Source organism: Talpa occidentalis, unplaced genomic scaffold (genome assembly GCF_014898055.3).
Source record: "Talpa occidentalis isolate TD23 unplaced genomic scaffold, MPIMG_talOcc4v2.1 talOcc4.16, whole genome shotgun sequence".
Taxonomy (NCBI): Eukaryota; Metazoa; Chordata; class Mammalia; order Eulipotyphla; family Talpidae; genus Talpa; species Talpa occidentalis.
In genome coordinates, this window is record NW_023601653.1 from 16,149,708 (window position 1) to 16,173,712 (window position 24,005).

At 41.1% G+C, this 24,005-nt stretch overlaps 1 long non-coding RNA gene across 1 annotated transcript in view; it reads right to left on the minus strand.

Annotated features, from left to right (window-relative positions):
• Positions 1-24,005, minus strand: part of LOC129145941 (uncharacterized) — a 59,623-nt gene that overhangs the window by 708 nt on the left and 34,910 nt on the right. The window contains exon 2 of the long non-coding RNA XR_008552162.1: positions 4,121-4,233. This is a non-coding gene — a long non-coding RNA (uncharacterized LOC129145941). The remainder of the gene's footprint in view (positions 1-4,120; positions 4,234-24,005) is intronic.

A 24,005-nucleotide genomic window follows, 5' to 3' on the forward strand; every position in this document is an offset into this window, starting at 1 on the left:
GGTTACCCAAACTCTGAGTTAAAAAAAAAAGGATGATAGAAAAGAGAAAAGGCAAAAAATACAATAATTTTCTCTTTCAAATAACTCTCTCCCTGCCCCTGTCCCACTTTGCCTCATGCCATCCCTCCCTCCAATAAAGGAACTAAAACTATTGTTGATGGTACCTTGGATTACGACTATTACAGATGCAGCTTACAGCACAGGGAAACTGCCTATAGAAGCATGCTACGGTGACTTCCTAAAATACCTGCAGGGGCACACTGGCCACACCACAGGTATCCTAGCAGGCACCATGCCAGGGCAGTTCTCTGTCCATATATCGTAACCAGGTGCACATCCTTACAGTAGGCTTGTCAGAGGGAAGGGACAAGCCATCTATCACCTCTTACCATCTAGAATTTATATTTAAACCTACAGTTCCAATGTCAGGTCTGGGAGGTCCTTGTAGTCAACACAAATCATAAAATACTCGAAGAATGAACACAAAAATCATAACTCTTCCTTCGACTCAACGCTTCTAGTGTCACTTCTATTTGAGAATGTGTACTGGCTTTTATTGAAGGCAGGTATATACGTGCAGGGAGGAAAGTTACATTTTGCCAAGGGAAAAAAAAAAACATAATTCTAAAACACAAGCACACAAGCATTCACCAATGACCTTAGCAAATAGAGTTTAAAAACAAAGCCTCTGGTCACATTTGTTAGGTGGTCACAAATCCAGTGTCTGAGGCCATACATGACTCTGAGGTCTGATTAGCACAAGGAGTAAAGTGGGCATTTATTTTACTCTCCCTGTATTTTACACCTCCCCTTGTTTCAGTGCACTCTAATAATTAATGAGGGGACTTGCTTCTTTATGGGAAAACATCCACTAATAAAAACAGAAGGGGTGGTAGAAACAGAAAATCACTTTTTGCAAGCCCTTCAATGAAATAATGGATCTAAACAACATCATCGAGGAACATTGACTTTATAATGGAGGGATGAAGCTGCCACATCTGCACCCACTCACCAATCTCAATATCACTTCAAGTGGGACAAGCAGACCTTCGAGCTTTATGACATGAAGCAACAAGTAGCACAAACAGCACGCGAACGAGTGCTTGCTTAAAATGGAGCTTGAATAGAATTAAATTTCTAGATCATTATGTCATCCTCTCTATTTTTGAGTATTTTTGTACTTTTCATTAAAAAAAAAGTTTTAAAAAATAGGTATTCAGAATGTTTGTAGAATCTTTGCTTTGACCTTTGTTTTAAACCTTCTAAGATGCAATATTAGTTCCCTTTCCAACCTAAGAACATTCACCATCCTGAGCACTGATGAGTCTTCTTTTGATGACTGAGGTCATCATTTCAGGCTTATTATAGTAAACTTGAAGTAGGAGTTTCCATAGCTACTGATTTAAATCATGTAAAGGAGACGGAATTGAATCTATACTAATCCCAGAATACTTATTCATTGATCATAAAAGTTTCCAAGATCTTTTCAGCACTAAGTATTACCACCATCAATTTTCTTGATATTTGATTTTTTTGATGAAATTTTAAAATTATTCAAAACCACCCTGAACAGAGATGGAAACTGGGACTGTTCAGACACTCTGGTTAATGGGGATCTGGTGGTGGAGGTTTACCCTACACAGAAGAATTTTAGGCAGAGGGAACTGATATTGCCAACACCCCTAAGGGTACGGCTCACCCACCCCTCCCACTCTGCATGCCAGACTCTTGGTTGAAATAGGACGCACTGTGTGGATGAAATAAAGCCAAGCGAGGTTAACATGAGACTCTATGAAGACAAGGATGCTGAAAAGGACTGAACTTTATTCATACACAAATATAAAGGAAAGAGAGTGGTATTCTAAAAGAAATAACTTGTTCTTGTAGAAAAAAAAATACTGAAACCCCTTATACTTGGAGGGTAGGGGACTGTCCTTTTGATGTAATCAGAACTGCTGCTCTCCCTCTGTGCTCCATCCTGTATTTATTCCACCCTGGTCCACAGACGAGTTGCTGCATTTCTCACCAGCATCCTTTTGTTGAGTGTCTCTTAATGCACATCAGAGTTGACTCTGTGCATCCTCATAATCAGCCAGATGGCCAAGGATACCTTGCTTCCTGCCAATATCCCCTGCAACATGCTGACTGCCTACCTTCTGATTCAAGCCCTAGATCTTTGTTCGCCTCAGCTCATGACATGTAGTGACTTCCTGCCTGTCTACTCTCTGAGTTCTGGGTGGGTTATTCTATATATATTGCCTGTCTGGGGCAAATGAAAGTGAAAGGTTTGTTTGTGTGTGGTTTGGGTTCTGCTTATTTTTTATTTGTGGGAAGGACAGCTTTCTGGTGGGAGTCCTTGCTGAAAACTTGATATATTTCTTTCTGAGTTGGGCGCATTAATCTCCCTCTGGCTGACCATCCAGGAGGTATCTATGCCTTATCAAACGATGCCTAACACTAAATCGGCTCCAGTAGCAAGCTTCCTGAGGTTGTCTTTGCTTTTTCAAATGATGCCAGCAAATTACTGACACTTTGTGTATGGGAGGAAATAGAAATCAAGGTGCTAAGAAAGCAAAGGAAATTCTGTGAAACCCAGAGTTGAATGTAACAGACAAGAATCCAGGACACTGTGATCCTTGTCCTTTTCTGATAACAGTGAAATGAAGTTCTCTTGACTCTTTCTTCCTCAATTACTCCCTTTCTCCCACGACCCATCCCCCTTTTCTAGGCACAATAAAACTTGAAGATTAAGACCACCAAGCACTTGTTACCCAAGAGATACAATAGGTAAAAGGCTTAAGTTAAAAGGCCTGTGAAAAAATACCTTCCACTAAAAAGGACAGGTAAATTTGGAAGGAAGAGATGGATGAGCTAATGGATTCCTACAGAGCAATGAGGGCAAAGAACAAGAATTCAGGAGGAAAACCAAAGACTTCATGAGAAAGAAAATGATTACATTGCACAAAGAGGATGACCAGAATCTTTATAAAAATGAACAGAACCAAAGAACAAAAAAATGGGTCCAAGACCAGGGACTATAAATAGCTGACGAAATTGTACTGAGAGGGAAGAGGTAGGAATGGGGAGGCTGGATGAGTGAATGGGATAGCAACCTAACACAGACCTTGAAAAATTCACTTCCCCAGATAATTCATGCAGCCATGTCTCAGGCCAAAGGAAGAAAGAACATTCAGAAGAAACTGGACGGACCATTCTCTTCCAGGTGACAAAAGGTAGGTGAAAGATAGAAACTACGACACTAAGGATTGAAGGGTAGAAGTAAGGTGAAGCAAACAGTGTTCATAGTTGATGGGGACAGAACTTAATGCCAAGGCTGTGGCCTGAAGAGGAAGCAGGTCTCTGCCATTACAAGTGCAGCAGGAGTGGGATATAATGTTCTGAAATGAGTGGGGTGAACTGAGTTAAGGCAGCTTAATCTGTGGGAAGCCCCCTGGTTTTCCACTCCAGGAATCTTCCATTCTGTTTCCAAACTTACAGGGCATGCTGAGCTCTGATGGGTGAAGTAGGGCATAGGGAGATACCACTGTGGTGGAGAGGAACAGAGTAGGGATAACGTGACTTGGGGGGAATCAATTTTAAGGGAAAAAATTCTCTTCCCTGCCTCCCTAAAGAGAAAGAATCTAAGGCTAGCCAAAGCTACCATCTGTTTAAACCAAAACCTGTGGCCAAGTTTCCTTGAAACAACAGTTACTGATCACCCACTACATTCAACACACCAGCAGTCAAGTAGGAATCGAGAGAAAATAATCCAGAGAGTGGAAAAATGGAAGGAAGGGAATAAGAGAAGAGTTAATTTCCAAAATGGGACATTAGTAACCTTAGCTTATAAACAATATTGGACTCTGACTATCATCTGATCTAAATACAGATTCTATCCAACCATGCTTTTAGCCAAGTATCCAACAAACATGCCAACACCTACTATATGCCCAGATTTGTACCAGATGGTAGGGATAGAATGTCAGGCACGATGCTTGATATGAACAACTCTGCCCAGTAGAGAACAAGGAAAAAAATTACCAACATTACAGTATAACATAAGCACAAACTAGATAGGTTTTCAAGGCACTATGGCAGCCCAGGGATGATAACACTTTACCTCCAGATGGTAAAAGAGGAGTGAGGCACTCCAATCAGAGGAACAGCATGTGCAAAGATGACGACAACAGTACACATTCGCAGAGGAGCAAGCAATTCCCTATAGCTGGAGCCCTGGAAGCATGAGAAAAATGAGCAGATTAGACAGAAGGGGGGTTTCTTAACCTCAGCACTACCGACACTTTAAGCCTGTATAATTCCTTTTTGTGGAGGCCTCCCCGTGCACTATAGGCTTTTTAGTAGCATCCTTGGTCTCCACCCACTGGAAACCAATAGTACAGAAACATGAACGCATGTATATGTGCGCGCGCACACACACACACACACACAATGAAAATCAAAAATGCCCATAAATACTGGCAAATATCTCCTAGAAGGTAAAAATCAATCCTAGTTCAGAATCACTATATAAGAGAAGTAGAAATGGGTCCAGTTGTAAAGGACTTGGCATGGAATTTGCATACCCTCTTCTAGGCACTGGAAATAATGGAAAGAATTGACATGACCAAATATATTCTTGAGATCCATCACTTTGGTATGGACGATCTGCAGAGACACAAAGCTGGTGTGAGGAGGAGACTACTGCAATAGTCCAGGCAGGGGCTGGGGATGCAAACTTGCACTGGGACAATGGCACTGCAGCAGAGAAAGGAGGCCTGAAGGTAGGAGAGAGGTGGTAAAATGATGTCATGTCCTCCTCACTGCCCTCTTGTTCAAAATAATAACCAAAGATCAAACAAAGTAAATCTTAAAATGATTATAACTGGTATATAGATTTACAGTGTAGTGATAGAAAAATGAATACTTCATGAAGCTTTCCTGAGAAAACATTCCTGCTTTTTCAAACATCATTTCACATTAAAATTAATACATTCATTTATTTAACAACAACACTATTAACTTCTGGGTTACCAGAAAATAGGAGAAACTATGTGTAAACATGTGTAGGATTATGTGTATGAAACAAAACCATGAGACTTGCTGGCTTGGTGGCCTGTGAAATCTGGAGACCTCAATCTGCTCTCCTTCCTGCTACTTCGGAACATGCCGAATGCCAAGGATGAGAAAAAAAAAATCCTCAGGTCAACAACACTGTCTTTTTCAGAGAGATGCTCTCTCTGTACACATCCAAGCACATTCTGTTCATGAACTTATATATTCCACCATTTGTCCAATGATCTCAAAGTCTCGAGGCATTTCAGAAGCCAATTTATTGTGTCTCCTCTAAGAGCACCTTTCCAGGAGAAAATGAAAATGCTTTTGTAGGGATGACGGTCAGATTGTGACTTACAGATATACCACTCAGCAATGTCTCGATTCCTGCTAAGATCTGAAAAAGTATTGGCAAACGAGGGGACATGGCGACAGAACCATTGTCCATACACGGGGCTGTCCAGTCACAGAGGCCCACTTGGTGGTCCTCCCACCACCATAGCCAGCCTTCTCCCAGCACCAACCTAAGGCTCACATCAGCAGTCTTCTCCGTACCAGCTCTTCATGACCAAAACACAAAACCCTGTGTCTGTGGAGGCTGGCATACAGATTGAAATTAGAGTTAAATCACAGACAGTGTATTAGCCAGCCTTGAGTATCACTCTGGATGGAGAAACACAGAATTGGCTAAATTAACATTTTTCTCTTTCTAAGTTGCTTTTTATTCCTCCACAGCTTCTATTTCATTTGGCAACACTCAGGTAACTGACTTATTAACCAGTCTCTCTGGAGACTGCTGGTCTTTCCAAGGAGACTGTTACAGGAAAGCTTATTCTGCCCAAACTTACTATTACTGGAACACCTCGAGAGACAACATTTATAAACTTCCTGTCACCCAATGTGCTGTTCAGAAGCCATTCATTTTAACTTAATTTGCAGGACTGAAAGTCTCCAGCTCACTTGCTATATAAAAAGTGACTTTTTTTTTAGTTATTACCCATTATCATTTTGCTTCCTGCCAATGGTATAAAGTTAAAGAGAATCACAGATTTGGAAAACCTTCATCTGTATTTAAACAATGAGCTCCAAGATAGTTCTTACCTGGAAGGCAACTTTCTACCCCTGAAAAATCTAATAAAAATATCAATATAACAAGATACTACCTTTCTGAGGATGCTGATAATAGTGATGTACTCTTGTAGCATCAATGAATACTTCATGAAAATCTTTGAAAAATACGGTTTGAGGGTCCTTTTTCTGCTACAAAATCTTCAACTGTTTCTTCCAGTATTTATCTGAGCTTATTTATGTCCAGGAACATAAAATGTTTACCTCAATGAAATTCTCTAACTGCTTATATAAGAAATCATGTACCAATTTATGATATAGTAAGGCATAAACTAGTCAATTCACATACCCTTCAATTAGTAGAGGTCACCAATTTACAAAATAATACAATTAATATAATTAAGATCCCTGAAGAATGTAACCTAGATTCCTTAAAAAAAAAATTGACGATCTGGACAACCTTGGCCCTGGGTGTATCAGGTTTGAGGTCATTGCCACTCACCTGGAATGAGAAGCAATAAATAATGTGGTAGGATAGTTTTTGAGCTTTGAATTAAAGACTGAGAAGTCACTATCCACTGAACTATACAGATGAGTTAGAACCATATATTTGGAATGAGATACAGGATTCTTTTCCACTAACTTGGAACCACTAAACCAGTCCTCGTTAGACAGCTACACGGAATCTCATCATTTGGATATCTACACTGTGTTCATGCTATAGTTCCCCTGAAACTATTTTTGGCAATATTACCAATGACCTCACTGTTACAAAATCTATCCACTGGACACTTTTGAAGTCCTCACCTTAATTAACTTCTACCTTTTCTTCTTTTATCCTCTTTTATTGGGCTGCATTTATGAGATTTCCTCAAATTTTTCTCCCAATCACACTAGGAAAGACGTTGTATTTTGGGGAATCATCTCTCTAATTTCCAAGTGTTCATCTTTTTCTTCATATTTTTCATTTTCAGAGAACCATGTTCCCCTTTTATGGAGGTAACAGGGTCCTTAAATCTCTCTGAGGACAGTTGAGTTGTCATAGTTATTGTTTTTAAATTAGCTTTAGTTCACTGAATTCTCTGTTTCTTCAGGGGTCAGTTTTTTTATGGTTATCTTTTAGTTTCTCTTCCATGTTGGAAACTTTTAAAATATAAGGCTAAGGACAGAATTTCCTGGCTCACATGCTTCCCTTTATGATGGCTAAAGATGTGAGAGCAACTTTATTTATGTGACATTTAAATGACAGCAAGTGAAGGGCTTTACTCCAGAGTGATGATAACCCACACTAAAAGCACAACTTTTCACAAGATATTTGTTCAACTTATTTAGAAAAGACCTGTCTGGGGTTTGTTTTACTGTAGTTGATGTTCTGCCCAGAAGCAACTAGTTGTTTGCTAAGTCTTCTCAGGGAGAACCTAGAATATGTGTCCTTATTTGAAAAGATCTTTAAATATAAACCTTTAATGAATGCTCTGCTTTGTATATGATCATTCTTACACTCTTAGTTATCTACTACCACTGAGCTTGGGATCTAGATTCTTTTTTGAAATATTCTAGGTAAGACGGCCCATTCATCAGCTGCAATCTCTTCTGCAAATACTATGGCTGGAGTTTCTCTCACCCTGCTCTAGCAATGTTCAATTTACTTTCTAGAAGTAGGAACAGTACATCTGTCATTTCTCCCTATGTAAGTTGAGGATATCAACATTGTCTCTCCACAAACTATTCATACTTGTCAGCTTCTGTTAATACAATATGAAATCTGAAATCCACATAATTATTGTGAAGTGTCATGTAATGTGTATTTTCTCAGCCCAGAGATCATCAACTGACATATCTTGAATAATTATCTAGGAATCATATATATGTGATAGTCTTTCTGAATCTTTAAATATTTGAGAAGGCTTTTCCATTACTTTCACACATTCATAAAAACTTAGATAATATTTTGGTCAAATGTCTTTTTCTCATAATTCTATTATTATCTAGTGTTTCATTGTATAGAGTTTACCCAATCTGGTATTTAATATTACAGAGTTGACATCCCAATTCAGCTTGCTTTTGTTCCTCTGCACAAAAACTTTTGGGGATTTAAGGTTTTCCACCAATGTTTTTATTGTCTATAAGGGTCAAAAATTTTTGTTAGAAAATGTCTGAAAATAAGTCTTACTTTGCTACTTCTTTGGAAATTATTGAATGCTATCAAATGCTGGCTGAATCTTTCTTCCATTTGGGAGTTTCCTTCTTTATATCTTCTATTACTGCTTCAATACCATTTGTGCTGGTTTTATTGTCAGTAGCCCCTGAAACTCATGGCTTCATAATCTATTCTCTTTCATATTGATCAGCTTTGCTATTATCATGTCCATTTCTTTGATAATTTCCTCTGCATTTCTAAAGGAATCTCCGAACTTTCTCTTTAAGGTAACTGACAGTTTTTTGTAGTCTCAGCTGTATTCATTTTTTCCTTCCAAAACATTTCAAAAATAATCTTTTGTTTCTTTTAACATGTCATTTTTCAAGTCTCCTCATGTCTTGTCCCTCTCTGTCCTTCCATCTGATTGGAGGTGACACGATGCACCTACCATTACAGCAGTGGTGTCTTCACAGCACCACTGAAGACAGGCCTGGGCAAGTGACAAACCACAGGGCTTCAAGAATGAGGATCTTTTGGGCCTCCCTGGTGGTGCAAGGGTTAAGATGCAACCTATAAAGCAATCCGCAGCCTCTGCAGCACAAGTTCGATTCCCGGCCAGCCAAGGAGCAACCCACATGGTGCAGCAGACCTCTCCTGACTCACCTGCTGCTCCCCTCAGCAGTGTACTTTGGTCAATCTGCCTGTTCTGTTCCCCACTCTGTCTCTGGTGAATCCTCTCACTGCCTGCCCCCCATGCCTCTGGCCTGTACCTCAGCTCTTGTATGCATAAATAAATAAGTCTTTAAAAAAAAAAGAATGAGGAGCTTTCATACATCAACACATCCCAACATTGTGAGGATGTCATTTCTATTAATTAAAAAATTCAAGGCACTTAACTGAATCATGTGTTTGCACCCTAAGGACATACATGTTGTCATACTAGGGCATCTGCAGAGCAAGCAGCTAAGCACTGTATCTCCGACATGCTACCAACCCAAACACACATGCCAGACAGGTGCCACAGGCCAGAAAACTTCACTCTCAAGAAACCACTGTGTCTCTCCAGCTAATACATATATTACATCTTCTGTGAACCTTGATTATTTTCAACTCAGACTTTAACTTAGGAGTGACTTGTTTCAAGAGTTTATGACTCACTGTGTAAACTCCTTTTTCTATTTGTCCTAAATTTCTTTTCTTTCAAGCTTCAAAGCATCCTCCCTGTCCATTTTCGTATTTTGGAATCTGGTCAACACAAACATATTGATGCCCTTCGTGGCTGCATCGACTTTGATCATCTCCCCATGCAGCCTTCATCTCTGTAGGCTGAAAGTCTTAATCTTCTTAGTTTGACCTCATGTTTCAGCCCACATACTCCCTTAATTCCTCCATCTGCCCTTCACTGGCCCTTCTAAGAATCATATTTCTTTGTTAAGGGGTACAAAGCACAGACACTATTTCAAGAGCAGGTGTTCCAGGCTTATCTTTAACTCTCTCCAGTGGGCTATTCAATCAAGCATACTTATATGTTTTCAGAGGTGGGGGCAAACAGACAGGGAGAAATATGTCAAAGTCATTGTCAGAGCACAGTTTGGAAATATTTTGTTGCCCAAATGATGCAAGGGGAAATTACTCCCCGGGCTCCTTTAGTATCTATTCAAACTTGAATGGCATGATTTCCAAAGCATGTGGAAGCTACAGCGGTAGGCGCTGTCGAAAAACAAAAAGCCTATTTTTAAACACAATGTTCACAGAGGGGGTGGGGGAGACATAAAAGCCAGAAAAACAGCCCTATCTTTTGTACATAGGGAAAAAATACAAATATGGTGGCAGCTTCATTTTGATATTTTGCTTCTTAGAAGCTGTTGTTTTGTAGAAATGAGGAAAAAATAAACAAATGGAACAGAAGGTGTTATACACAGGAAGAATATAAACACAGACTCATGGTATGCTAGTGCTTAGAAAGTTCCAACACAACAGAGGTTTTCAAAAACCAGACTATGGATGAGACAGGATGCCGCTGTGAGATCCACCCAGAGAGCCTGTTTACCAAAGAGCCTGGAGACCTCGCCTGGAGTAACGATTCAGTAAATCAAGGGTAAGGTCTAGCGAGTCTTTATTTTTGTAATTCCTCAAGTTCATCTGATAGATGGGAAAGTCTGTGACCAGTACTTTCCACACTGTTAATTGTTTGCTTTTGTGTTGCTTAGACATCAGAGCCCTCTCCTGAAATGAAATCATACATGGACCCTAAATATACAAAAATCCTTCAGGGTAGCTACCCTGATTGGGGGGTGGCAAGGTTGAGAGCTCCTTTTCAAACATGCCCTCCCTCTCCAAGTGACCCAACAGTACCACCAGGGAGTTCTAAAGGTGACATAGACAAGGCTGGGACACACCTGCCCTTGGGACTTCCCTTAGTCACACTGATGACAGGACAGGAGCCTAGAGCCGGCGTCTACCTAGCTCACGCAGTAAATGAAAGGGCAGGTCAACCAGCATCCAGAACGAAACCCCAGGTTGTGTGCAGAGTCCTTCCCGGGTATCCACCAGCAGCTGCTGGGACACTGGGGTGGGCACAAGGTCCCCCATCTGCTCCCTCATCAACACTAACTAGGAGAACCTTATCTTCCTGGTGGTTCCAAGTTGTTCTACCTCTCAAAAGGTGGGGCTAGTCTCTCCCTCCATGGAGTTCGAGGACCTTGCATACCCTCCTCCTGTCAAGTGTTCATGGACTGGAGTTTCTCCAGATCAGTGGATCCAATGTGCAGGGCCCATTTGAGCCACCCGGGGAGGTTTGAAAACCACCTGAGCTCAGGCTCCAACCCCAATGCATCTTTATTGAGGTCTGAGAATTGAGGTTTTTAAAAAGCCTCCTAGTGATTTTACCAAAGTAGAAGTCCCTCCACTGACTTTTTCCGTGCCACTATTCCATCTGAACCCAGAAAGCTTCCTTGAGAGAACCAGTTCAAATGGCACACCCTCAGTTCAGTCTGCTGTGACTGCTCTCCACATCACCTCCACCCTGATCACACACACTGAGAGTCATTCAGTTCCAGTTCTTGTGCCACTGCCTTCGTGTTCATCTCCACCGTGCTACAGAGGGTTGTACAGGTGTCTGCTCACACGTTCATCTCTTTCATAATCTGCAAATGATGCGACAGACAGGATATCTCACATTCATCCAACACAGTGTCTGGCACAGAGCAAATGCTGGCTGACATAATAAATAAATAAATGATGTCTAATGCTTTATTCCAAGTTACACTGAAAAATTAGGAAATAGAAGTGTAGCAAAGCAAGAGAAGAGCAGAGCAGAGGAGGAGAAAGAGAAGGAATATCTATAGTTCCTTGAAAAGAGAACCCAGGTTATTAGAACCTCTCACAGCTATGAATAATAACAGGCGAAGGAGTAAGAATCCTCAAGATGCAACTAACAACACAGCCAAACATGCAAAGCATAGCTAGATGTCCACCTAATGTCCAGCTTCACTGGAGAATAGTAGTTTTTTAAGACATTAGGAAGCTCATTTTTGGTTATGACAGTTGCTGCCCTCTGTGTTTCCCTCCTGTCCAGCGCTGAGAGAAGATACCCCTGCAGATGTCATCTCATGGAGGCTCAGGAAGGAGGTAGCTGTTCCCTCTGCAGCAGACAAATTGATGGACATGTCCAGAACTGACAGTTATTTAGGTCACTATCCCTGCCTGCTGAATATCTCTACCCCACCACCATGCATTTTTCCTTTTATTTTGCACATCCACAATTATCTTCTTTCAGTGTCATCTTCTTACACAAAACCATTGATGATATCAGGCCAGGGAACTTGTCCATAACGAGACTGTAACTTCAGAGCTTCACACCATGCCTAACACACAAAGGTCACGTCCTTAATATTTGTTAAACAACCGGTTCAGAAAATACATTTCATTGCATCAAGAAGAAAATTTCTTGTACCTGAACTCTCCAGATTAAGGAGGTTGCGGTACACAATTTGATGGCTATGGTATTATTTGGAGACTTAACTTAGCCCAACATTTGCCATGGGACCCTCCTTCACAGTCTGGAGACAAAGTACAGGCTGAGAAATGGCAGGTTCTACAGTTAATCAAAGAAACCACTGAACGCAATGAGGCATTTGAGTATTTTCTTGTTGATAATTGTATTGTTTCTAAATATCCCTAACTAACAATCTAAGATTCATTCATTCAGGGAAAAACCATATTTACAATTATCCCAAATATACCTCCCACAGTGTTCTCACCATTTCTGCAAAATAAAAGCTCTGCTCCTTGTCCCCGTGAAACACATGCCCTTTTGAATCATAAAAGTAGATTTCGTCACCGTTCAACATTTGACAACTGGGGTTACAGTTTCTAAGATGTGCTACAGGATAAGCTCCGTAGTTTAATATCAGACTTTAAAGAGTGTCTCAGTAGGACTTGGTGGGACAAAGAACAGACAGCCTGTCATGCGATGAGGCTGCCAGAGATTCACTTTTATGTGGAAAAATCATATTTGAGAAAACAAAAGCCCAACTCTTGATGAAAACAAAATGAAAATGTCAATTAAATAGAGGGATTCTTCATTTAATATCCCATTCATGTCCTCTTATGTGAATTTTTTCAGCTGGTTGAATTGGTAAATTTTTAAGCCTCACTTTCAGAGAAAGAGATCTGAAAATATTCTATTATGTCCTTCTGAGTATAAATATAAGAATCCTCAAATGCTCTCTCTCTCTCCCAAGAACTTCCCCATGGCTTGAAGTTGTTACCAGGTGGAGGACTCGAGGGCAATATTCCTGACCCAGCACTGCCCCTCTAGCTTCCATCTTCATCTTTACAAGAAACAAGGATGTAGTAAGGTGAGCATGGACCGTACTTAGGTATGGTATGGTCCACACCATAAGTATGGACCTAAGTACGGTCCATGCTCACCTTACTACATCCTTGCTTCTTGCTCCCACCTGGACTTGAAGACTGACTTTATTTCCACCAACCTATCAACAGAACTCCTCTGCTCTGAACTCTCCGAATGTCATCATGAGACTGCCTCGAAGCTCTTTCCCTTGTTTTACCTTTGTCCAGCCAAGCATCCATTTTGTCCGCCTTCCTACCACATGATGCTTTCAAATTGTATATTAAGGAATTACCCAAGTCCCTATCTTTCTCAAATTCTATACATCACCAAGAATAAAACAGAAATGAACAACTTAATAGCTTCCTTTACCCTCTACAGCTTGCTGTTGTGTGGTAACTACCCTCTCCCTGATGATTTTCTATGAGCTGACCATTTCTTCCAAGTCATCCTCACCAAGTCTCTGGGGTTTGCAGAATTCTCTTCTGATGTCACTGCCTTTGTCTTAAGCAATTTCACTCCCTCTTTAACCATCTCTATCCTGACGATTCCAAAACCTCTGTCATGGGCCAATTTTGAAACTTAGTTATCTCAAGCTAATGGTACCCTAGCTGAACTTACAGTCATACACATATTTGTTCTTTCTCCTGGCCTCCCCGTAGCCAAAGCCAGAAGCCTGATTTCTCTGTCTGCAATATCAGACCCAAATCTCCAAACTGTGTCTCAGCTCTGCTGTCCTTTCTTTGTACCTGTGTTGTTAATGTCTTAATACATGGCCCTGTTCTTCCTTCTTGGAATTGCTGCAATGGCCTTTTCAACTGATTGCTCTTGCTCTCTCTTGTGTTGACAAGTTTACAGCTATGCTTCTGCGACCAACAAAGATATTAAGGTCTAAATTGAATTATGCCACTTCTGTTTAAAAACATCTCCGATGGCTCCCCAGCAATGTGCAGAATAAAGGCTAAGGTGAGTTGAAGGGCATTTGAGGTCCATCTTCATTTGATGTCTGCCCACCTTTCACCATTACCTGTCCCCACCTCAGCTTCTATCTTCCAGCAATTTATAGCTGCTTATAGTTCCCTGAGCACACGTAACTGCTAAGCATTTGCTTCATGATACACTTGAGAAACATCACATTTCTTTATTTTGCAAGATAAAATTAAAACTGGCCCAGACTTTCTTTGCCAGTATTACTGGGAGTTCTAGTCCTAACCCCAGGCCTCCCCCCTCCCCTGAGCTCTGTTAGGACCCCAGGACTCTCACAGGAAGAGGCCCTGTTCCAAGTCCACGTACTTGCCTTATTGTTGAGTATTCCTTCTGCTAGTCAATGGCTCTTTCAAGGCCACCACAGGTCACAGGCAAATATCCCAGAGGGTAGTAATATAACAGCAAGTACATAGCACTTATACTGCATGCGAGCCACTGTTCCAAGCAGTTTGCAAATGTTCCTCATAGCAACGTCATGAAGTAGCCACAATTACTACCAGCCTGATTTAAGTGGTGAGAAAGTCAAGACACAGAGATTAAGGAGGTTATCCAGGTATGTGGTGGGGCAGGAATTAGACCCACTAGCCTGACTCTGGAGTTCTCACTCTTACTGGATTCCCTGACCTGTTCTGCAGCTCTTCACGGCCTGCGAGGATTGACCACAGAAACTTCCCTGTCACTCCCAAGGGTTTCTTGATGGGCCTAGACAAGCTTCTATGCACCCCTTCCCCACCACTTGAGGTTTTCATATTCTATACTTAAACAAATAGCAGAGTTCCCTTTCTTTCTCAAATTCTAAGGAATTACCTCTTGGGTCACTTGCCTTTTTAATTTATAGTAGGAAAGTTTGTTCCCCTTCCCCTGGAAAAATCTCCTCATGAACTCCTTGATAACCCTAAATTCCTTCCATGACCCCAGGGATCTCAATCTCTGGGACTCTCACGCTCCCCTTACTTTCGCTGACCAGTCCCCTAGTCTTCTGAAGTTCCTTAATACACACTGGAGTTTATATTTAGGGTCTCATACTTGGCTCTTCTCTTTGCCTGGAACTGTCCCCCAAGATAGACCTTAACTCACAAGAGCAGCCAGGCTGTTGCTGGAACTCAGGTGTAAGGCTGAAACAGGTGAGAATCCTGTTTCAATGCTTTGAATCTGGTACATCTCCAAGAAGAAAACAGAAACAACTTAGTAGCTTACATCTTGTCATTCTCTCCTGTTAAAATACCTGCCTGGGAGGTTCCTCAGTCTACTGAAAATGGAGCTACCATATGACCCGGCAATTCCACTTCTAGGGATCTACCCAAAGGACACAAAAACACTGATTCAAAGAACACCTGTATACCTATGTTTATTGCAGAACTATTTACAATAGGTAAAACCTGGAAACAACCCAAATGCCCAAAAATAGATGACTGGATCAAGAAGATGTGTTATATATACACACAATGGAATATTACTCAGCATTCAAAAAAGATAAACTCATGCCATTTGCAGCAACGTGGATGGAGCTAGAAGGAATTATGCTCAGTGAAATAAGACAGAAGGAAAAAAGAAAAATATCAAATGGTTTCGCTTATAACAGGAATATAGGGGAACCAATAAGACATCAGTGTAAAAAAAAATAATAACAGTACAAAACACAACAAAACAAAAACAGACAATTATAAATCAGAGACATCCTGCAGGGAGGAGGAGGGAGAGGGATCAGAGGGAGGGAGGGAGGACCACAGGGGACTGAGGTGATGGTGCACGGGTGCATTCGGGAAGGAAATTCTATGGGGACTCAATCTGAGGGGGTGGGGGGAACAAATATTGTTTAAAAATTAAAAAAAATTAAAATTAAAAAAAAAAAACCTCCCTGGGAAGGGAATCCTGAAAAGTCCTTCCTTTTTCAAAATATAACTTAGAAGCCTTCACTGACTGCCATCCCTGTTTTTACATCAAGGTCTGTATTGGTGTGCTGGCCACAACACATGGTGATGTTTTAATATTTTTATGGTTGTTTCTTCAACCGCACTGAGGTCCTCTGGGATAGGAATTAGCTTTTATATAACTCTTCACCCACAGGCTCTCCTAACAATATGCCTAGAAAACTAGCAAACACCACCCAAACTTGATAATTGATGTAAACTGACTCGAGGTCAACACTGTGGCCATCATTATTTTACAACCTCTTCACCCTCACTGCTACCTTCCCTGGCCCCAAGCTACTCTCTTGAATTAGTGCAATCACCTCCCTCCTGGCCTCAGTGTCCCCTTACACTTTATTTTCAACATAACATTCAGGATAATCCTCTTAGAACGTTTTCCCAACTTAATCTGAAAGCTCTACAATCTGCTACAAGAGTCTATGATCTGCACCCATTCCTCACACTTATCTGACCTCACCTCTGACTGTGCTACTTAACACCCTGTCACTCTGGCCTCATGTTGCTCCTCACATACCAGGTATGCTCCTACCTCTGTTTTTTTTGTACTTCCTGACCCCTATGCCTCTTCCCAGAATGTTCTCCCTCCTATGTCCTATGGCTCACTCCCCACTTCTTCCAAGTCTTCATGAAACGCCACCTTCTTACCAAGACCTTCACTAATCACCTTGTTTAGAATACCTTACTTTCTTTTCCTTCACAATGTTTTTCACATACTGCATAACACAATAATACACAATACAACTGTACCTAAGACAGTATTTTATCTATATACAAAACACTGCACAATTTATTTATATATTTATATATTGCCTAGCTCTCTCACATGCACTCTAAGCTCTATGGACATCTGGCACGTAGCAAGCACTCAATAAATCTGTGTTATTTGACTGACTCCTAGACCAAGGAAGCCAAGCTCCAGTCTCATTTCTGCTTCAACTGCCAAACTGTCCTCAGATGCTTTTGCTCTGGTTGGACCAAAAGATCCCTTAGTGGGAGCTTTATAGTGCAATAAGAAAAGAATATATCTAATGGGCCTCCCCGGTGGCGCAGAGGTTGAGCTCTGGGTTGCGAAGCTGCCCGCAGCCTCTGCAGCACCAGTTCGATCCCCGGCTGCTCCCCGGCCACCGGGCGAGGGTCCCACATGGCGCGCAGACCTCTCCTGCTGCCCGCTGCTCCCCTCAGCAGTGTACTTCGGTCCTTCCGCCTGCTCTGCTCCCTGCTCTGGTTCTGGTGAATTCTCTCACCCTCCCGTGCTTCTGACTGTACCCAGTGCTTGTATAAATAAATAAATCTTTAAAAAAAAAAAAGAAAAGAATATCTAAGCTTTATCCTACCTACATTTGGTCTTTTGCACTCTTAAGGGAAAAGTAAATAATCAGGATCACAATCCCAAAATATTTTTGATATAAAACAATTGCATAAAAATTTGGCTGTGTAGGTATGACAGAAAATATGAAAGCTGGCACATTCTGCCTGCCAAGGCATACAACAACATGAATCTTTGTGAGCTGATGCAGTAATGGAGAAGGAAGAATAAGAGAGAATGGAAGAATAATTTGCACTAGAATGGAAGGGTCTAGAATTGCTCTTGATTTAGAGGTGTCAAGAAATCACTCAGTGTAAAAAGGAATAAAGATGGGTGGCATTTTGAAACAAAATTTGGGATCAAGCAAAGGAAAAGAAGACTCTGAAATTTATAAAAAAAAATAACTTTATGCTTTAAAATTCTGCATTGTCTAGAATACACCCTTCTGGATTATCCAGTCTAGCCTTTCATTGCCATTAAGCTATTATTCAAATCTGTAAATTATAGACCACTGGTGGCAACTCAAAATAGTTCTTGTCTAGAGACATGTAAACTCTGGGCCTTAGAAGTGCATTGATTTTCCTCAGTTTCAGCTCCATTTGTACTTTTTTTTCAATATTCCTATCTATAAATGTGTCTGTTCTTTGGACTCTTTGGAACTGGTTATAAGAGCTATCAGGGTTCACCATTAATGAGTTCACCATTAATGAGTTAAATAAAATCTTTTTCAAATGTTCATTTTATATCAATATGAGAGTCATGGTCTTATACATTTTAAAACATCCTTTAAATGAGTGAAGAGAATTTTAAAGATTTTTATATGTATAATGCAATGTGATCAATAGAATATAGAATGTAGTAAAAATTTAGTTCATGTTTTATGTTTTATCTGTAACTATGCAAAAATGACCTTATAGTAACCTGATGATATTTGGATAAAAGGAGGCCATAGAACGTTCTAGGGGCTGAGGAAATGAACACGCACAATCTGATTCACTGTCTTCAGATTCTTCTTTTCCAGTCCAGCCTGGATACTTTTGCTAGAGTATTCTAAAAGAACATTTTGATCATGTGAATCCCTGGATGAAAAACCATAAGCAGTTCCCCTGTGCCTAAAGGTGAAGCTGAGAGAGCTTTACCTGATAGTAAAGTCCAGATTGTAATGGGTTTTAAGTAATATTTTAACTCTCAGCTCCTCATACAGTAGGAATCGCTACACCGGCCAACCATTTTCACTCAGAACTGGAGCGTGTGCTCCCAAGTCGTACATGTGACAGCCCTTCTCCACTTGTGGAAATGCCACCCATTCATCCCTCACAACTCAGGTCCTGCTCAACCTCTTCATAGAGCCAGCCCACAACTTATCATTAATCATATACTATTCCATGGAGCAACGTGGATGGAACGGAAAGGGATTTGCTCAGTGAAATAAGCCAAAAGGAAAAAGAAAAACATCAGATGGTTTCACTTATAGGAGGAATGTAGGGGAACCAAATAGGGGTCCTGGGAAAAAAATTATTATAATAAAAAACAAAATTAACAGGCAACTGTTAATCAGAGATACTCTGTAGGGGAGAGCGAGGAAGAAGGATCAAAACAAGGACTATGGTGATCATGCGTGGGTGAATTGGTGATGGGAATTTTGTGTGGACTACCCCTGAAGGAGAAAGCATGCAAAGTACAAAAAGGAGGAACAATACAAAAAATATATATAATTAAATTAAATTTTTAAAAATCCTATATTATTCCATTGTAAACCAGATCTTTTTCACACATCTAATGAGATTATAAACTACTGATGAACAAACCACATTTTATATACTATTTGTATTCCCTGCAGGACTTAACCCATCATTAGACACATGGTAATGAGGCTTCTTATTACATAAACATCGGCCTCTGAGAGAAATCCAATCCTTTCATTTGAAAAATCAGAGGGCTAATTTTTGATGAGAAGCCACATCATATATCTACATTCATACACACACACACCACACCCACTAGAGACTACACATACCACACATATACACCACAAACACACCACACTTGCCACACATCACATATGCTCCACACACAGCTCACACACACCACACATACACAATGTGCACTCCATGTACCACAGACATACTACATAGACACTGTATATACACACTACATGCAGTATAACACATAATCACATAGACACTACATACTACACACACATGCCACACATACCACACCTACCACATACACCCACCCACACATACACACCGTACACACACACCCCACAGACCGCCATGAGGAAGCATGGCAAATGCTCACAAGAACTACCATCTTCAGACTTTGGAATCTTCCCCACCCCAAATTCCCACAAACATCTATTCACCCAAATCCTCCAAAGGATTCCAACTTGAAATGTATTCACAACACTGCACCCCACCTAGAGGTCTCCTGACTGGATCCCACTGTGTCCTCCTGAGCTTTACAGGAGGTGCTTCTCTGCTGCCTCTGGGTCCTGACTCAGTCCCGGTGCCCCAGAGGTGCAGTCTGTCCTGCTTCCCATGAACTCACAAAGCTCCTGCCACGACCTCTGCTGATTCTCCTCCTAGTTCCACATTGGCCAGTGGCAAAGCTCCTTCACTTATGCAAATTCTCTGCTGGGGGTGCCAATTGCTGCCCTTAATATATGCAGGGTCACTGCTAGACCCAGGGTGAGATAAAATAATGAATAAGACATTACACTTGCCCTCCAGGTGCTTACAGGCTAACAATACCTATAGAACTAATTAACTTCTAAGGGAAAAAAGAGATAATATCTTCAGCTGTCTCATTTTTGTTCACATTCAGGTTAGACAAAGCCACATGAAATGCTTGTTGGTCTCTGTAAAGGAATACCAAGGAGAAACCACTGCCAAATCAATACATTTTAATTGGAAGTGTTTATGAAGCCCAGGAGAGTTTCTTAAATGTATTAATTGCTTCCCAAGGAAATATAAAATTCACAATTACTAAAACCATGAAAATTAATACAATGACAGCTCTAAAAGAGTGCTTTGTAAACTGTTGCTAAATACACGAAAATAAACCAATTGACCTTTTAAAAAGTTTTTTAAAAAAAAAAAATAAGGTCTAAGTGATCAGTATACAAGAATGATTTGCCTTGAGACTAACCAGCTTCCTTAGGGCCATACATCACTGCACTGCAACTCGTTTGTAAGAGATTTCATCAACTCTATCATTAGTTTTAGAAAAGTTATTTCAACAAAGAAGGCAGTTAAAAGGTTACATGTGAATTATTCTCCTCTTCCTCCCACACCCACAATATATTAGAATGGGTTTAAAAAAAAAATTCTCTATTAGTTTTGATACTTTAAAAGTAGCAATTATGGGGCCTCCCCTGGTGGTGCAGGCAGTTGAGTACTGCGCTGTGAAGCTGTCTGCAGCCTCTACAGAGCCGGTTCGATCCCGCTGGCCGGCAAGGGTCCCACATGACACAACAGACCTCTCCTGTCTCGTCCGCTGTTCCCCTCAGCAGTGTATTTCGTCCGTCTGCCTGTTCTGCTCTGTCTCTGGTGAATCCTCTCACCCTCCCACGCATCTGGCCTGTACTCCAGTTCTTGTATAAATAAATAAATCTTTTAAAAAATTGCTTTTAAAAAAGTAGCAATTATATTCTATAATTCTTTTTCATTTAAAGTTTCCACAGAATTGCATCAGAAAATATGCTGAAGGCAGGTTCTCCATAAAATGCTGTCCATGCAAAGCTTTCCAAACTTGAAATTACTTGCTCTAGAAAAGGATCTTCTCATTCACATATTTACTCATTCAGCAAGACTTTCTGAGCAGTTTTCCTATATGCCTACTCTTGTGTTTGGCACCATGAACTAAAGGCAGACCCAGTCCCCAACTTCAGGAAGTGCTTATTTAGGAGAATGAGGGTATTGGCTTTAGTAGCTCTGGGAAGAAGGATCTCAAAGGAAGAAACTCCTACATCTGTCCACAGAGGAGAAAACATTTCTACTGAACGCTGAAGCATGAAGCCGACATTGCCAGGCAGTCAACATGGAAAAGGGGACACACCCAGACCATCTAGGATGAAAGAAACAAAGATCTGAGAAAATGTGGCAGGGGCAGAGAAAAGCAGGTAGTTGGGACCAAATCTCACCTTGGGGGTTGGGAGGGAGGGCCGGGAAAGGGTCTACATAATCAAAGCAGAGACCAAATTAAAATAAAGATGAATTTTGAGCTCTTACTATGTGCCAGGTATAATAACAGGTGTTTCACATGGATTATTTGATTTGATTTCTGCAACAACACTTTGAGCTAAATATTATTACTATCTTCATTTCACAGATGAAGTAAGTGAGGCACGAAGTTACTTAAGCTAGTGGCTCAAGGTCTCATTTAGAAACCAGGCATTTTTCTCTCAAGTCCACAGTTTAACCACCTTCCCCTATGTGAAGGACCATGTACACCAGACACAGAGATGGAGAAAGTCTCCTGCGGGCAGTGGGAAGCCCCTGATGGACACAGCAAAAAATGGCATCATCAGGCAGGTACAATAAAATGATCACTGATGATCTGGAAGGTTTTTGATTTTTGTTTGTATGCAGGGAGGGTGGGTCAAGGAAGGGGCCAGAGTGGGCTGGGCCACAAAGAACTGAATCCCAGTAATGAAGAGAACAAAATTCTTAGTAACAGAGAAAACAGCCTGACTTCAGCAGTGGAGACAGAGTTGACGGGGCAGCAACACAAGATGTGGAAGAGGGGGTGTAAGGAAGATTTGTCAATAGTGATGGGTACAGGGCCTAGCACAGGAGCAGACAAGTATCAAAAGGGAACACCTGCTTTCCACTCCAGATGTTTCTTGACACATGAAAGGACATCAACTAATACAAAACTTCTGGCCCCTCTCTACCTTCTTACTTCATCTCCCTCCAGCTATGTATCTGATGGTGAATCTGGTAATGAAACAAGACACTGTACCCCAGACCTTTCACTTCCCTCTGTCTTAGGGCATGTTGCCCTCAGATACAAATGTCTAATCAGCATGTCAATAGAGCAGGTGAGGCTTGCAGTTATAAGGAGTCCCCTCAATACCCCAACATCGGCGCTATGAACCAGGCACTTGGAGAATTGGTAATTGAGAATAGGTCACAGGCCTTTAATGGAACCTATAGTTTGGGGCTATAACAGCTCAGATGGACCATAAGTTGTATGGGTGGCAATGGACAGTTCTCCCCTTGACTGATCTTTGCAGCTTCTGTGGCTCTGCCTACATGCTAGTACTTTCTCTAGATGCAGACTGGCACACCAAGGACCCTGCCAGGGACCATGGTCTCCCAAAGAAGGGAGCCTCAGTGCAGAGACAGACATGGAGAGTTGCGGTGGGGTAGAACTTGTTAAAAAATGTGCTTCTTTTAAACTGCAATACAGCAGAGCCCATGAGGTTCTGGGTTTAAAGTGTTAGCAATGCCTTATGGGCAGGCAGCAGAAAAGAGAAAGACAAATGAAAAGGTTTCAAAAACATGGGATAAAAGGAGGAAAGAAAAATTTCTAACAATAAGATGCAATGACAGAAGCCCCTCTGTTGCAAATACTTTTTCTTTATGAGGGGATACCTGAGTCCCAGGGATGAGTCCTGCCTGTGTGGGGTCTTCCCCAGGTACCTGAATGTTCAGTGCCCATTTACCAACCTCATGCTGGGATTAATTTCTCCATTGCATTTAAGGTAATACATTGTGTGTTTCAGACAGCTGACAACAGCCAACCTTCTACTTTGGGCCTCCTCTCAGTCGCAATGTTTCTGTTATAGCCTCCGGCAACTTGGTAGCTGGAACAGTGTTGCCCAGGACAGAGGATAACAGCTTAAAGACTGGGATTGGCTTATTCTACAACCAATGGTCTTGCATGTCCTATTAACTCTTTAAACTCTTTATAAGTGATGTTCTTACAGACATGGATTCTCTCAACACAAGTTCCAAACACAAAGAAACTCCCCCAGTCTCAATAGATTCTGCCTGGGTTACACCTCCCCAGCACTATCTGGATCAAGAAAAAAAAATCCCCAGCACTATCTGGATCAAGAACATCTTTTCATGAGAGAAAAATTAAATTGAGGAGGATGGATTATTGATTTGCATTTACATGGATTTTTTTTTTAATTACTGTGATAATAAAATGAGATGCAGGGCCTGAAGTCCTCTGGATTGTATCAAGTTTTTAGATTTTAATTTCTCCCTAGACATTTTACAGGAATTTAATATTACTGCTAAGATTTGGACTGTGTATACAACACTGTCACTGAATTTCAAGGCAGGAGATGGGCAATGTGTCATCATCGTGGATAAAGCAAAAGAGAACAAGGAGTGAAGAGTCAGCTTTGGCAGTGGCCTTGGAGTTCATTCAGTGAAGGAACTTGTCTGATCCACTGCCGAGCCTTGTCAGAGAAAAGTCTTCACAGTTCACCTGTGGCTCAGGATGTTTCCCTCACAGAGCAGTGGTTTGACACAGGAAGACAGATCTAAGGGAAGTGGGAGCAGGCTGTTCCACTCTCACTGGAACAGAAAAGCCCCACCCTAGTTCCATCCAATGCTTAAAGTTAATATAAGAACCAAGAAAAAAAAGTTGGGGGGCAATATGTCGTCTTCACTCCCTATATTTCTCTTTAGGTGAAGGGCTCTCAAT